This window comes from Triticum urartu, chromosome 3, assembly GCF_003073215.2.
Source record: "Triticum urartu cultivar G1812 chromosome 3, Tu2.1, whole genome shotgun sequence".
NCBI lineage: Eukaryota > Viridiplantae > Streptophyta > Magnoliopsida > Poales > Poaceae > Triticum > Triticum urartu.
The window spans coordinates 744965206-744980301 of record NC_053024.1 but is presented as its reverse complement, the minus strand read 5'-3'; the positions used below and the strand labels follow the sequence as shown (position 1 = coordinate 744980301).

Sequence of the window (15096 nt, the reverse complement as noted above, 5' to 3'; positions counted from 1 at the left end):
CACTGGCTCCAAGCGTCTGCGCAACCCCCAAGATGAAGCCCCAGAGGGCTCCAATGCCCCCAAGCGCAATGTCAAGACCACTGCCAGCAAGCAAAAGGAACCGGCTAAGGGCATGGACGAGATTTCAACCACTGAGTATGTAGCGCCGGAAGATCAATCCCTATGTGAATCCTCGGGCTATCCTCAGAGGCACCGAGTTGTTCTGGACCAAGCAACAGGCTCTCATCTATCTGGATGTGATCAAGAACAAGCAGAATACCTTGTGGATGTCAAGTGGATAGACATGCATCACCTGCGGAAAGACAAGTTTCGTGACTATTTTGGAGAGGCTCTGGACTTGGTGGAGCAGTTTGCTATTGAGCCGGTGATCTCCTTTCACCTTGACTATGACCCTGAGCTTATCTGTCAGTTCTTTGCCTCAGTGTACTTTCATCCCGGGGAGGAGCGGAGGATGACCTGGATGACCAATGGCCGTCAGCTGTCTGCTACATGGAAAGAGTTCATGGATCTGCTGCACATTCCTGATGACGGGCTTCACACCCCCGTTGGCGTTCGCCCCCATGCCAACTCTGAGTCTGCCAACAAGAACCAGCTTCAGCCCTTCCTTGTTGAGAAGGTACTCCCCAATGGCAAGTCATCTTGGGTGTTGAACTCCTTTCTGGATATCATGCATCGCATCTTCCGCAACACTCTGTTCCCACGCATTGGCGACAAGGACAAGGTTCATGCATATCTAGTGGACATGTTGCTCTTGTGTGCAGAGGCACGTACTTCTCAGACTCAGCCACTTGATGTCTCACACATCATGTGGTGTGAGCTTCGGTTTGCGGTGTGGTGTTTGATCTGTTAGTTAAACATTATCTTATCTCCTCTATCTCCCCTCTCTTCTCTCACTGACCCATCTGATCTCGTTTCTGCAGGTAGAGCGGCCAGAGGAGCAGGCCAACATAACACCAACGTGGTGAGCTTCCCCTCTCCACCATCTATCCCAGATCTGAACATCAACTACAATTTGTACGTTTTGGTTATGCTCTATTTCAGTTTATACAAATCTCGTTTTGGTTAAACTTCTGTCTTTGAGGTATGTGCAATCTTGATGTACCACCATGTAAAAAAACTGGAGTGTGTGCACAATTTTTCCTATGGAACTATTATGGAAACCAGATGCTTATTCTTGAAATGATTGCTCATATCAAAGAAGAGGTCTCCTTTGGCTCCATTTTGGAGTTCTTATCCAAGTTCTGTTCTAATTACTAGATGATGTTGTGTTGATGCTGTTCTTCACAGTTGATGGCAATATGACCTTGACAAGTGTAGTGGTTCGGTTTGGAGAAAGAGAGAATAAAGTATCCCTATACATCAGTACATTTGGCTACTAATGTAAGAATACAAAAAGTCGTTTCAGTAGCTTTCACAGGTTCATCAAGGAGTTGGCTGTTCAAGCTGAATCCCTCCACACCCAAATGATAAAAGCTTGTTTTTTTAATGAACAAGCTACTTTAGGAAACGTTGCTAATCCAGGCTAAGAAATGGTTCTCAGATGAGGTGTCATGTGCCAGCAGTAGTTTTTTTATGAGTCTACCCAAGTGTTAGAGTAACTATCTTGCTTTTAGTTGTGATTCTGATTATTTACATTTAAGAGCTCATTTCTTATGACTTCTTGTGTGTATCATGATAGATTGTATACAACTGATCGTAGCTCATTTTATTATTCAGAGACTTTCAACTAATTACCATATGCTAATCATTCTCTTTTCTTTTTTCTTTCCTTTCCATTTGCATTATAGGTCATTAGAAATCCAACTGTCAATGAGAATGCCATGAACCTCATTTTTGGTTCAATAAATCATTCAATTTCTTTTATTTAATTTGCATGTGGAAACGACATATGCTAATTTTCCATTTATGTTTCAACATACACATGCGCACACATTTGTGCTGATTAATTGTCCGCGAGACGATCTGCCAACATACTCACATGATACTTTTAGTGCCGTTGTCTTATTATTTCCCTTTTACTCTGCTCTCTGTTTTTCCATCTTGCTTCACTTTCGATCAATCGTCACAGCAATTGCTTCTTACCAATTATTATTTTTTTTCTCAAATGCACAGCGCAAGGAAGATGAGCTTCCAAAGTACATCATACGCGGTATGTACATTCCTGTCCCGACGCCGTGCCCGACGCGCTGGACTGGAGGCATAGCGGCGCCGTCACCATGGTCAAGCACCAGGGCAAGCGTGGTAAGCACCATGCTTGTGAATCTGTTGTTCTACACTTGACATTGCAGCGCTCATCTATATTCCCTGTTAGAATTTTATTGTTTCTGTAGTTATTTGGTTTTATTGCTAAAGCTTAGATATTGAGATGTGGTGCATAAGCACTTCAAAAGCATAGTGATCCATTAACTAGAATCCATGTTAGGGAGCAGAAGCTGACAGGTACAAGCTAACCACCCTTGCATAACGCGCCAGGTAACAATGGTTGTAGATAAATTGGTTAGCACTTGGCAATTAGCAACTTGTTTGCCTATCATACTTGGCAAAGATCATCGTGCCCACTTAGAAAAGTGGTTGAAAAAATGCCTCTGTTTAGTTTTTTCAGGCCCAATTTCCAGTTTTACTGCCTACATTTATCCAAACTATACTGGCTGTAATCACTGCTCTTCCTAATAGTACATCCACAAAGTTTTTTATCCTTGATACTAAAACTTTGATATTGAGATGTTGTTACACACTCACACAACTACATAAAAGCATAGTCGTACTTAGATATGTATGACCAAGGCATTTTTTACGGCAAATAGTTCCAATAAATAGAATCCATGCAAGCGAGATGAAGCTGATACAAACAAGCTAATCTCCCCATTACATAACTTGTTAGGAATTAGAGGCATTTAGCAACATGCTTGCCTGCAGTACTAAAAAATCAAGCCCAACTAGAGAAGATGTTGAAAAAATGTCTCTGTTTAGTTTTTCGCAGGCCCAGTTTGCAGTTTTACTGACTACATTCCTTCAAGCTATGCTGTTTTTTACTCCTTCAGCTCTTCCTAATAGTAGATCCATGAACTTTGTTATCCTTAAAATGTGAAATATATCAAGGAAGTGCCTGCTCCAATACTGACTGCTTGGAAATTAATAATAAATTAGAGCTAGAGAGTTATGCTCTAATTCCTTGTGTGATTCGTAGGTGATATTGCTTTTTAAGACGTCCCACACAAGAGAATTCTTCTAACCATTTTTGTTAGCTTTTGCGGTTGGCCATGGAAATAGACATGTGCTGCTTTATTATGTAGACCAGTTATGTATTACGCCTTAAATAAGAATCTTATAAAAAATTGTTATGCTTGCAGCAATCTAGAATTCTAGGTTTGGGATTATTTTAGGTTGCCGATGGCTATACTAGAAATGTGCAGTTTAGAGATGCTACGTAAGAACTGTGTGAGCACTCATGTTTTACAAATTAGGATCACAACAGTGACACTGAAGAAGTGAAGATGCAAATATCTATTTCCGTGAAGTCACTCCTTTGTACTTGTATTGTTTCGTTTTACTCAAGTGCCTTGATACAAGATACTTAAAGTATTTTTCGATTTTAGCTCATTCCTTATTACTAACCCAGAACTGTACTTCCGGTTAATGTGGTCTGGACTGTCATTCAGGTGCCATGGAAGGACTAAACAAGATCACGACAGGCTCTCTTCTCAGCCTTCCTGAGTAGAAACTAATCAGTTGTGACATATCCCACAATGCTGGTTGTGGCGGGTAGGCTCAGGAACTATGCTTATAAGTTTGTGATTAATAATGGTGGGAGTGACACGAAGGATGACTACCCGTTTGGTGAATCAGATGAAACATGCAACAAAAACAAAGTAAGATGGAGGTGTAGTTGTGTAGAACAAAAATAAAAACTACCTTGAGCATGTTTTAGGCACATGATCTATCATATTCATGCAATTTGTCTCCTTGTTTCACAGCTGAAAAAGCATGTGGTAACAATTGATGGCTACTGAAGCGACGTCCTGCCGGTGTACATCAGGGACGCCTGCACCAACGATGATGCCTTCAAGGTGCTGTGGAAGTGAGGTCAGGGCATGGGGATCCGGGCAAGTGCGCCAAGGAGACCGACACGTCTTACCCGCTCATGACCCAAGCAGTGATTTTCCATTGCCTCTAGATGTATCATGGACCGTCGCCAGCCTTTGGTTTTAGACGTGAACGTGTATGTACTAGTACTTCATATTGCTATATTTTGATTTTGACGAAATAACATCACGTGGTACAATCAAGAAAGTGGAAGGGGCGCATCCTATCTAGCACCGCCCCAGCTTCCTCTCAGGCGGCGCACCTGGATGCGCCCCAACCACTAGTCTGTTAGCAAAGAGAGCGGTTTTGTATAGCTGGAGCTCCACGGTACCCTCTATCAGGGCCGCACAATAAAGAATTATTTTCCTCGAGATACGTTCACATGTTTAAGATGAGCAGCTCTGCCACTGGAATCAAAGCCTAATACTCTGCAGGGGACTGAAAAAGATTCGAATTTGATGGGCCTAGTAGGCTACTGGACAAGACATGGAGGGCCAAGACTCAGGAAAAACAAAAGGACAGGACAAGACCGGACGACTCCTCTGTACAAGTACGACGCGTGTAATCTCGTTCCTTCCATCGGGCAACATTTTTTTACTTTTTCTGCCAAAAAAAACATTTTTTTTACTTTTGCATCCTCTTTCTCCTCTTTCGTATCTGCTTGTACCACCATGGATCTGCAGAGCAGCGAGCTCGCTTCTTTCAACATGAAAAGAGGTGAAGACACCAAGGAGGCAGAGGAGCCCGTAATGGTGATAGGGGCAGCTGCCGAACAGACTTCAACTGTGGCGCCTCCGGATCCATCCGCAATGACATCCGTCTCCATCTTCCTGGATCAGAGGTATCTTATAATCTGGCATCCTCTTTTTTCTTCCTTCCCATCTCCTCGTATACACCATGGATCTGAAACTCAGCAACCTAGCTTCTTTCAACAGTGAAATAGGTGGAAACAACGATGCCAGACTGTTCCTCAGCTACTGTCTATGGCACAAGGTTGCATAGGCCTCTCACACTCTCTCCCAGACTGTTCCTCTGACAACCGGTGCATGCCACTCTTTTCTCTTCCTTTTTCTTTCTCTATCGACCCGTGCATGCAATTCTCTCTCTCTTAATTTTGTAAAAAAACTTTGAACAACGGCACTCTCTCTCTTTAAAACTTGCATGCAGCAGACTCTCTCTTTACTTGAGCTCTGGCAAACCCACGTGACTACAGTACTGCATGCAAGCGGCAGCGAGAGGACTGGTGTCACTAGCCTTTTCGGACGAAGGGACTGTTTGGTTCTAGGCCTAGCATTGTCATATTTTACCACACATTTTTGCCAACCTTGCCTAAGGTAAATTCATCAAAATGAGAGTCACAAGTTGGGCAAGCTAAGGGAATCTTGCCATAACTTTTGTGTGTATGCCATGTGGGGCTCAAGTACGGCTTGGCTAAGGTGTGGCTTGAATCAAATACTCACCTAAGTTTGCCAAACTTGCCTAACCTTAGATGTGACAACCTTTGGCAAAGTTAGTCACAAACCAAACAGCCTCTAATCACTCTGTGGCTACACGGATACTACTATTGATGCTGGCACTAGCACATATCTCAATATCATGGTCAACGGTACAGATAAGGGGCACCGTGTAGGACGAGCTACAAAGAAATTTTGCGGTTAGCAAATGCTACTTCCCTCCATTTGGTGTCATCAACAAGCTTGGCACGGCGTGGCATCTCTCTGTGAAAAACAAAGGGCCAGTCCATATGATCACTATGTGCATGCTCGACCTACCAGTCCTCCAAATTGTGAATATAAACGACTTGGAAGAGGATTATACTAGTTCCATGCACGGAACAAACTGAACTGCATCCTTCAAAAAATGAAAAAAATAAAGAAAATCATATGCTCATATGCACTCAAGGGATCGATTCCTCACCTGCAAGATGTGGAGGCCCCACTTAGAGTATGCTGCGAGGAGAGAACTATAACTCGACTGAACCAGGTGGAGCAGGAACAAAGGAAAGGGCAACTAAAGTCCAATATGTATCGCCAATGATGAACATGCAATTGACTTCAACTAACAAGGTTATGATGTTGGCCTCTTGGGAAAAAAATTATATGCTTACGTTCGCACAAAGAATGGGTTTATACCTTGACTAATGGCCCTTCAGCTAATAAGAATAGTTCAACAGTCAGCCTAGACAGCTCCAGGCCCTTTAGCTCTGCGTGGATTATATAATCTTCTGACATTAAGGGGCCTCCAACTTCACCAAATCCGCATTCCAAATGTTGAGGTTCAAATCCGGAGTTCGGCCATCTGTTTGACAGCCAATTCCATGGAGGAAATATTTGTATGTATTATGTATTACACCCTCGGTCCCAAAATAAGTTTGGCTTATTTTGAGACGGATGGAGTAACTTTTTATTAAAAAAAAATCCAAGAATGTAATCATAAAACATGATATTTCAGAAGCATGACTTTGACGGTCCGGTTCGCGACAGTCAACGCGGCCACCCGTCTCCATCTACCACCACGAACGCACGCAGAATCAAGATTGGGAGGCTAATCACCACAAACGATTTTTTTTATCGAATTGAGGAACTCTTGGCTACCGATTTTTCATTGAAAGGAAAACACAAGGTTTCCAGTGTTCACCCTCGCACAAGCTTCAGGGTAACAAAGCAGCAAGATTGATTGTCCATCTGACGAGCCAACTGCTCGGGCGGGCGGAAGTCCCCGGTCGACACCACAAGGCAGCCCTCCGCACCGTCGAGCTTGGCCACTTCCACGCCATGCTTCTCTACGACGCCAGCCTACCTCTTGACCTGCACAACGACGAGGAGAAGCTCGGCCCAGTCATCAGCCGCGACGAGGAGAAGCTGCAGCAGTCTCTCCTCTCGGCCGCAACCTCGCATCCTCTCGCTCTGCGGGGGATCTGGACGGGAGAGGAGGAGGCGCGGTGGATCTGGGCGGGGGAAGATGCGGCGAGCCATCGGAGAACGTCGGGGCGACGGCGGTCTGACGTCAGATTCTTGAGTTTTCCAGGAATACCCCTCGATATTCCTGCATCAACATTAATTTTCACTCTACCTTCAGAGCTCCATCGACTTGGGGCAGAAGTTCTAACATTTACTCCCTCTGTCCGAAAATACTTGTCAAAATATGTTTACATACATTCTTTTTTATCTATTTTGATGACGAATATTTACAGACGGAAGGAGTAGATCGCATTGAGCTTTAGACGGAGTCATGTCCAACTCTTCCATAAATTGATTGATAAAATAATGAGTGAACATTATACAACTAATTAAGCAGCACTCACTTTTGTCTCCACTTTGCAATAAGTGACGGACATCCTAACATGTGAGTTTTTTTTTCGTATATCCGTTTATTCAAAACGTTTTATTCCTTAAACTGTACGTCTAAATCTTGAATCGTTTTCACCGTTGGATTACTCGTGTCAAGATCATCAAAACTAGATCTCATATTGATAGGTTTTGGCGTCTTCTTTTAAAAACCGAACGAATAAACCTTGCACATTTTTCTTTTCGAAAGAGGCACGACTATGTCTCTCGTGGAAACAAATTTGCGCCGCTCGCGGAAGGGAAACCCGTGTTCTTTTCGTTTTCGAGAGCACGGCTATGCTTCTCACAAAAGCAAATCCATGCCTCTAGCAGAAGGAAAAAAATGTGTTTTTTTTCATTTTCGAGATGCAGGACTAGTGGAAGCAATTCCATGCCTCTCGCGGAAGGAAAAAATGCATTTTTTCCGTTTTCGAGAGGCACTCTCGCGGAAGAAAAACAATAAGCGTGTTTTTTCCTGTTTCTGAGAGACGCGACTCTGCCTCTAACGGAAGCAAATCTGTGCCTCTCATGAAGGGAAAAAACACGTTTTCTAGCACAAAAAGAACAACGTTTTTGTCTAAAACCTAAGAAAAACCGGGGGAAATCGAAAAGCCAAAAAACCCGGAAAAAGTCATATAAAAAGCCAAAAACGCATGCAAAAAAAAATAAAAATCCCAAATCGAAGGAAGTATCCAGCGTGTGACACGTGGCGACGGCTAGAGTGCGCTCTTAGTCCACCCCAGGTGACCCTTACGGGTTCCTAAAGGAGTACTCCTTGGATAGTTTTTTAGGGGTTAAATCAAGCTTTATTGATCATAGACCACATGATGTGGGATACAAAAAGGATCATGGGGCTCAACAAACCATATCGACTCAGATCAAAAAAATTGAAAACTTGGCTAACCTATCAGCATCACCATTAGTGGCTCTACCTTCGAATTTAAATAAACAGTTTAACAAAGAGGCTCTCTGTTTGATCTCGGAAATAATAGCACCGGAGCCACCTCGGCTTGAATATGAAATATCGTGGATAGCTTGCTTGGAATCTGACGCGATGACAATGTTCCGGAGCATTAGATCTTCAGCAAGAGCCAGACCCTCACGACAAGCAATGGTCTCGAGCGTCGCAACATCTGTTATGCCCAGTTGTTCTAATTTGTACGTGCTTTGCACGTCAACTGATTACATATAAGCATGGTACTAAATTAGTGTAAAAAACTAAAGCACACATACTATGGTAAATTTTTCATAGAAGCTTCAAATGGAGATATCCCAATAGCATTTGTGGAATCATTTTTGGGCTTCGCAAGGCCAGATAACAATTATTCCCCCAATAAACATAGTACAATGGTTTTCTTTGTATGAAACATTAGATATAATCTTTGCCCTTATATATATAAATATAGGAAAATGGGTTAGTACTCCTAGGAGTACATACTCCTACCAACGTGTCAGCTTTGAGGCTATCCCGTTTAAACTCCAACCAATATCCAATTACTTAATTAATTATTTAATTAGGTGAAAATCTCACGGAAGGGAAAAGGTGGACTTTGAAAAGTTGTTCCAGAATACTAGGGATAAACACACGTACTGTTGCACATTTGTTGCCCCGTATATTAATCTCATTATTAGGATTTTGAATCTTCTATTTGCACCATGCCGGGCAGCGGCGATTCGAAGACGGCGGCGACAAGAGAATGAAGTGTGGCACCTGCCTACGGGGAAGACGCGCATAGAACGATGCGAACGAGCCTCCGTGGCCAACGCAAGCTACATGAGGGTGATGCATTGACCAGGTTATGTACGATGCTATCATGCACTCTCGTGGGTAAATTCGAGGCATGCATCCAGTATCATGTTTAATTTGTGGTCTTGTTACACATTATGAATTGATTAGTGAAATCACTAAAGGAGTTAAGGTACGCATAGATCTCGCTCTAATCTTATATGGGAGTAATTTTTTGAATGCAACAATCTATCAACGCCGTCTTACATAACTCTACTCAAATTTCTCAGGATGCAGCCGGACAGGACGGAGACGCTGGCCGGCGGCCGCGCCGCTGAGCGGCCATGGTGAGCGAGTTCAATGCATAGAGTAATCCAACCGGCTAACTTCCATAGCTTGCACTCCGGCAGTGCAGCTACCTTGCGTCGGTTTCTGCTCTCCTGCTGCCGATCTGCCACACCCCACGGTGCAAGCAAGTCCTAGGCACCGATGATGCATGCATGTACCTAGCACACGTGTTATCATGCAATGTATGCATGGGAGGAATATTTAGCAGTTTCCTTTGCACTTATACAATCAACTTTTGTTTATTATACTGTACCGGTTAACAAATGAGTACTAATTTTTCCTTTTTATGTTTAATGCAGTATCTGATCACTCATGAAAAATAATGTATATACTTCTTGATATGAAATTTAGGATCTCTCTCTCTCTCTCTCTCATTACAAAATGAAGTATATACCAACTTCATATAAGAAAGAAGTATATACTTCTGCACAAATAATGTAGTATATACTCTTTCGTAAAGATGTAGCATTCGTTTCATCAAAAATGGTGTAGTATATACTCTCCTAAAACAAACAAGTATATACGCGCAAAGAAAGCAGTACATACTGAAGGAAATATGCCCTAGAGGCAATAATAAAGTTATTATTTATTTCCTTATATCATGATAAATGTTTATTATTCATGCTAGAATTGTATTAACCGGAAACATAATACATGTGTGAATACATAGACAAACAGAGTGTCACTAGTATGCCTCTACTTGACTAGCTCGTTAATCAAAGATGGTTATGTTTCCTAACCATGAACAAAGAGTTGTTATTTGATTAACGAGGTCACATCATTAAGAGAATGATCTGATTGACATGACCCATTCCATTAGCTTAGCACCCGATCGTTTAGTATGTTGCTATTGCTTTCTTCATGACTTATACATGTTCCTATGACTATGAGATTATGCAACTCCCGTTTGCCGGAGGAACACTTTGGGTGCTACCAAACGTCACAGCGTAACTGGGTGATTATAAAGGAGCATTACAGGTGTCTCCAAAGGTAGATGTTGGGTTGGCGTATTTCGAGATTAGGATTTGTCACTCCGATTGTCGGAGAGGTATCTCTGGGCCCTCTCGGTAATGCACATCACTTAAGCCTTGCAAGCATTGCAACTAAATGAGTTAGTTGCGGGATGATGTATTACAGAACGAGTAAAGAGACTTGTCGGTAACGAGATTGAACTAGGTATTTGGAATACTGACGATCGAATCTCGGGCAAGTAACATACCGATGACAAAGGAAACGACGTATGTTGTTATGCGGTCTGACCGATAAAGATCTTCGTAGAATATGTAGGAGCCAATATGGGCATCCAGGTCCCGCTATTGGTTATTGACCGGAGGCGTGTCTCGGTCATGTCTACATCGTTCTCGAACCCGTAGGGTCCGCACGCTTAAGGTTACGATGACAGTTATATTATGAGTTTATGCATTTTGATGTACCGAAGGTTGTTCGGAGTCCCGGATGTGATCACGGACATGACGAGGAGTCTCGAAATGGTCGAGACATAAAGATTGATATATTGGAAGCCTATGTTTGGATATCGGAAGTGTTCCGGGTGAAATCGGGATTTTACCGGAGTACCGGGAAGGTTACCGGAACCCCCCGGGAGCTAAATGGGCCATGATGGGCCTTAGTGGAAAAGAGAAGAGGCAGCCCTACATGGGCTGCGCGCCTCCTCCTTCCCCTAGTCCTATTAGGACTAGGAGAGGTGGCCGGCCCCCTCTCTCTCTTTTCCCCCTCCGCGAATCCTATTCCAACTAGGATTGGGGGGGGGGGGAATCCTACTCCCAGAGGGAGTAGGACTCTCCTGGCGCGCCCTGGCCGGCCAGCCTCCCCCCTTTGGTCCTTTATATACTGAGGTAGAGGCACCCTAGAACACACAAGTTGATCCACGTGATCTTCCTTAGCCGTGTGCGGTGCCCCCTGCCACCATAGTCCTCAATAATATTGTAGCGGAGTTTAGGCGAAGCCCTGCTGCCATAGTGCATCAAGATCGTCACCACGCCGTCGTGCTGACGGAACTCTTCCCCGACACTTTGCTGGATCGGAGTCCGGGGATCGTCAGAGCTGAACGTGTGCTCGAACTCAGAGGTGCCGTAGTTTCGGTGCTTGATCGGTCAGATCGGGAAGACGTACGACTACTTCCTCTACGTTGCGTCAACGCTTCCGCAGTCGGTCTGCGTGGGTACGTAGACAACACTCTCCATCTCGTTGCTATGCATCACATGATCTTGCGTGTGCCGTTAGGAAATTTTTTGAAATTAACTACGAAACCCACACATACTCCCTTGTAAAAGGAAGTATGCACCCCATCATGAAAAATCATCAGATACTCACTATAAAAATGTAGGAAGTGCATACTCCTAAAGAGCAGCATATACTCACTAAAAAAGCACTATAATATACCCTCTCGGCATAAAACAATGTACACTTTCATAAAGAGTGAAAAAAATGCTACGTATAGTCTGACATGCATATACAAGCAAACTATGAGTACGTGCATGCATGCAAAATATACTGGACTAGAATGCTAGGTAATAGTTAAGTGAATATACTTCTGTTGCCTCAAAACTAGGATCACACACGTACGCACCTAACTTCCAAGGAATATGCACGCATGCATTTTTTATATTAATTTCTAGCATACTAATTAGGTGGGTCGTTTGGTCGTTGGTAATGGGTATACTCGTTTCATCCAACAAACCTTATCCACTAAGCATGAGAGTACATATATATATATATATATATATATATATATATATATATATATATATATATATAACTGTGTCTACCATAGCTTGCCACAGAACTAGTTAAGTGTCCCTAAACTTTTAACAGTTCAAAAGTTATCAAAAAATATAAAATAAATATGAGAGCATCTCTCTAATGAAATAAATATGAAATAAATATATATTGTTTAGGAAGTCCTTGTGTTTATTGGACTCGTACTAAACTTTTTTTTGAGAAAAATGATGTAAAAAGAAGAAGTGTGATTAATTATAAATTTTCACCCTCTCAATCTCATGTCAGCTAAGAAAATAAAAAAGTCAAAACATACTATTTCATAGGTTATTTGCACTCTTTTTTCTCATTCTAATTATCCTAGGTACCTTACTACTTGTTTCAAGTCATAAGAAAATCAAAAAGTTCACCATGCATACAACATTGCAATGCTAGGCTCGCATGCTAGGGGCTGTTTGGATTGCGGCCCTCGGCTGCCAAACCAAAATATTGGTCATTGACCAAGCCTAGCTTCCCGTTTGGATGGGAACCAATATTTTGGTGCGCCCAGTCCACTCCAGCTTTTCTAGTTCAACTCGACGCCAAAAAGTTGGCAAGTCTGGGGCAGTTAAATCCTCCGCCAATAAATTGGCTAGCCAACGATTGGCAGGGCTCACATAGGTGAGAACCAAACAAGCCCCTAGTCTCGGGTGAAGTGGTCGATGCATGCATGTAGCCGTTGCACGCATGTAGCCAGGTACTACGAATTAAATAATTTAGAGGAGCAAATGTGTAGTCCAGCCCATAGTGGAAAGATCCAGAACATGGTCAGATGGTGGGTCACACATCGAATTCTAGAAATATCAGGCATGAGTTTGGAGCAGCCACTATTTATACGAATCCCACTGCGCCCAACCGTTAGATTGAGAGCACCAACAATCAGGATTGCTGTTCTAGATCCATCCAAAACTCGTACACTATATAGTGGTATAGATGTAACTTCCTTTCATGGAAAGTCTTCCGGCCAGCCCACCGTATGGCCCAAAGTGTTGCGAGTACCTTGATGAAATCAGCATGGGAAGGCTGAGTCATTTGAACCGCCGCTTATTATCTTGGGGGGTTTGCACCTGATGCTAAAAATTATAGATGTAGAACCCTGCTACATTTAGGGCAGACCCTGTCTAAGTGAATATTGGATAGTCCGTGTTGAAACAATATACTACTACAAAAGAAAATAAAATTTATTTCCAAAAAAATCAGAATTGTTTTACTCTATTTGTAATTATAATTTTTTTGCCCAGAATTCAACATGAATTTTTATTTCACCAAAAAAATAAAACAAAAAATAAATTCAAAATTATTTCCAAAAAATAAAACTAAACGTTTTTGTAATTGTGATTTTGTTTTTTCGCCCAGAAATCAATGGGAATTTTGTTCCAAACTTTCTATATAGCTACGAAAAAGTGGAATTATTTTCAAAAATATTCAGACTATGTTGAATCTTTTTGTAATTATGATTTTCCTTTTTAATCCCAAAAGTCAATGGGAGTGTTTATTTCACCGAACTTTTTATACAACTACAAAAAAAAGTCAAATTAATTTCCAAAACAATTCATAATTTTTTACTCTTTTTGTAATTACGATATTGTTATTCGCCCAAATGTCAATGGGAGTTTTGATTTTGTTAAAAAAATCATACATCTACAAAAGAAAGTAAAAAAAATCTGAAAAAGTTTATGAATTTTTTAAGTCTTTTTATAATTACTAATATTTTTTTATATAACATGTATATACACCCGAGAGCTAAACTTGTAGTTATGAATCTCATATGAAGATTCGCTGTAAAAAGTTGAAAGCACAGATCAAGTATAAACCAGTATGATCAAAGTAACAGTTAAAATAACAGGGTGACATGATTCTAAAAATAGACACTCTCGTCATAAATAAGACATACATGCGACACATCGCATTTTATCGGATCCTACTGCCAAACACGTCAGCTAAATATTAAAGATAATGTTCAATTTTGTGTTGCTCCTGTGCAGATGTTTGTAACGCTACCTGACTACATCGTATAGTTTGTTTTAAGCTTTTTCTGTTGCTTCACATTTGTATATTCACTACTTTAGTTATGGATCATGAGACAGTTAAGAACGTTAACGATTCCAAAAACAAATGTGCCCATGAACCAAATGTTCGTGTTAATGTACATGGACATAATTTTTTAACACTAATATGATACTAAACATTTTTATTTATTTATCAGAACTCAGCTTGCCCTTCAATACATTTCTTTCATAGTACATCTTCTGATATATTACATTGACAACTTATTTTGGGGTATAACTAGTAAAATTAACAACTTGAAAGTTCTCACTTATATTAAGTCACAATTTTTCTTTTGTTGTTATATTTATCTTGACATATTTATTCTCAATCTAAGTTAAGCTGTATATTGTTGCCAAAAATAGTTGTGCAATCTAATTTGGGGTATCAAAATGAAAATGTGGCTATGGTGGATTTTTTATAATTTGAGGAAACCAATATTTTCATATTATTCTGCCAATTAATTATGACAAATTATACCTCATGATGTGTTGATCTGTTATTTAATATTTTTTGTAACGTCCATAAATATCTATGGATCTCAGGGGGGATGTTTAATGTACATGAATCTAGCGAACAACTTCGCGAAGAAATCTGTCTTTTAAAGTAGAAGACTACAAAATTTAGGTGTAACTAAAAAGATAATGCTAGAGCATATAAAGTATCAATTAGTAGTCAATTCTCAAATCCCATGTTTACATCTAGCTCGTGGGTGCTACTCAGTTCTTCAATTTTCTCCTTTTTTCGTGGGATAATTCATAGGAATCGTGAACATGTTGTTTACTTTTAATA

General features: G+C 41.2%; 1 long non-coding RNA gene across 2 annotated transcripts; it reads left to right on the top strand.

The window, feature by feature from the left end:
* The first annotated feature begins 828 nt into the window (after positions 1-828).
* On the top strand, positions 829-5265 carry LOC125546420. Of its 2 annotated transcripts, none has more exons than XR_007300635.1 (7): positions 829-845; positions 921-961; positions 2113-2241; positions 3660-3869; positions 3975-4633; positions 4767-4924; positions 5019-5265. It is a non-coding gene; the product is annotated as an uncharacterized LOC125546420 (long non-coding RNA). The 2 variants fall into 2 exon arrangements; XR_007300636.1 differs by having other exon boundaries at positions 835-845; positions 921-1014.
* The last annotated feature ends 9831 nt before the right edge of the window (positions 5266-15096 follow it).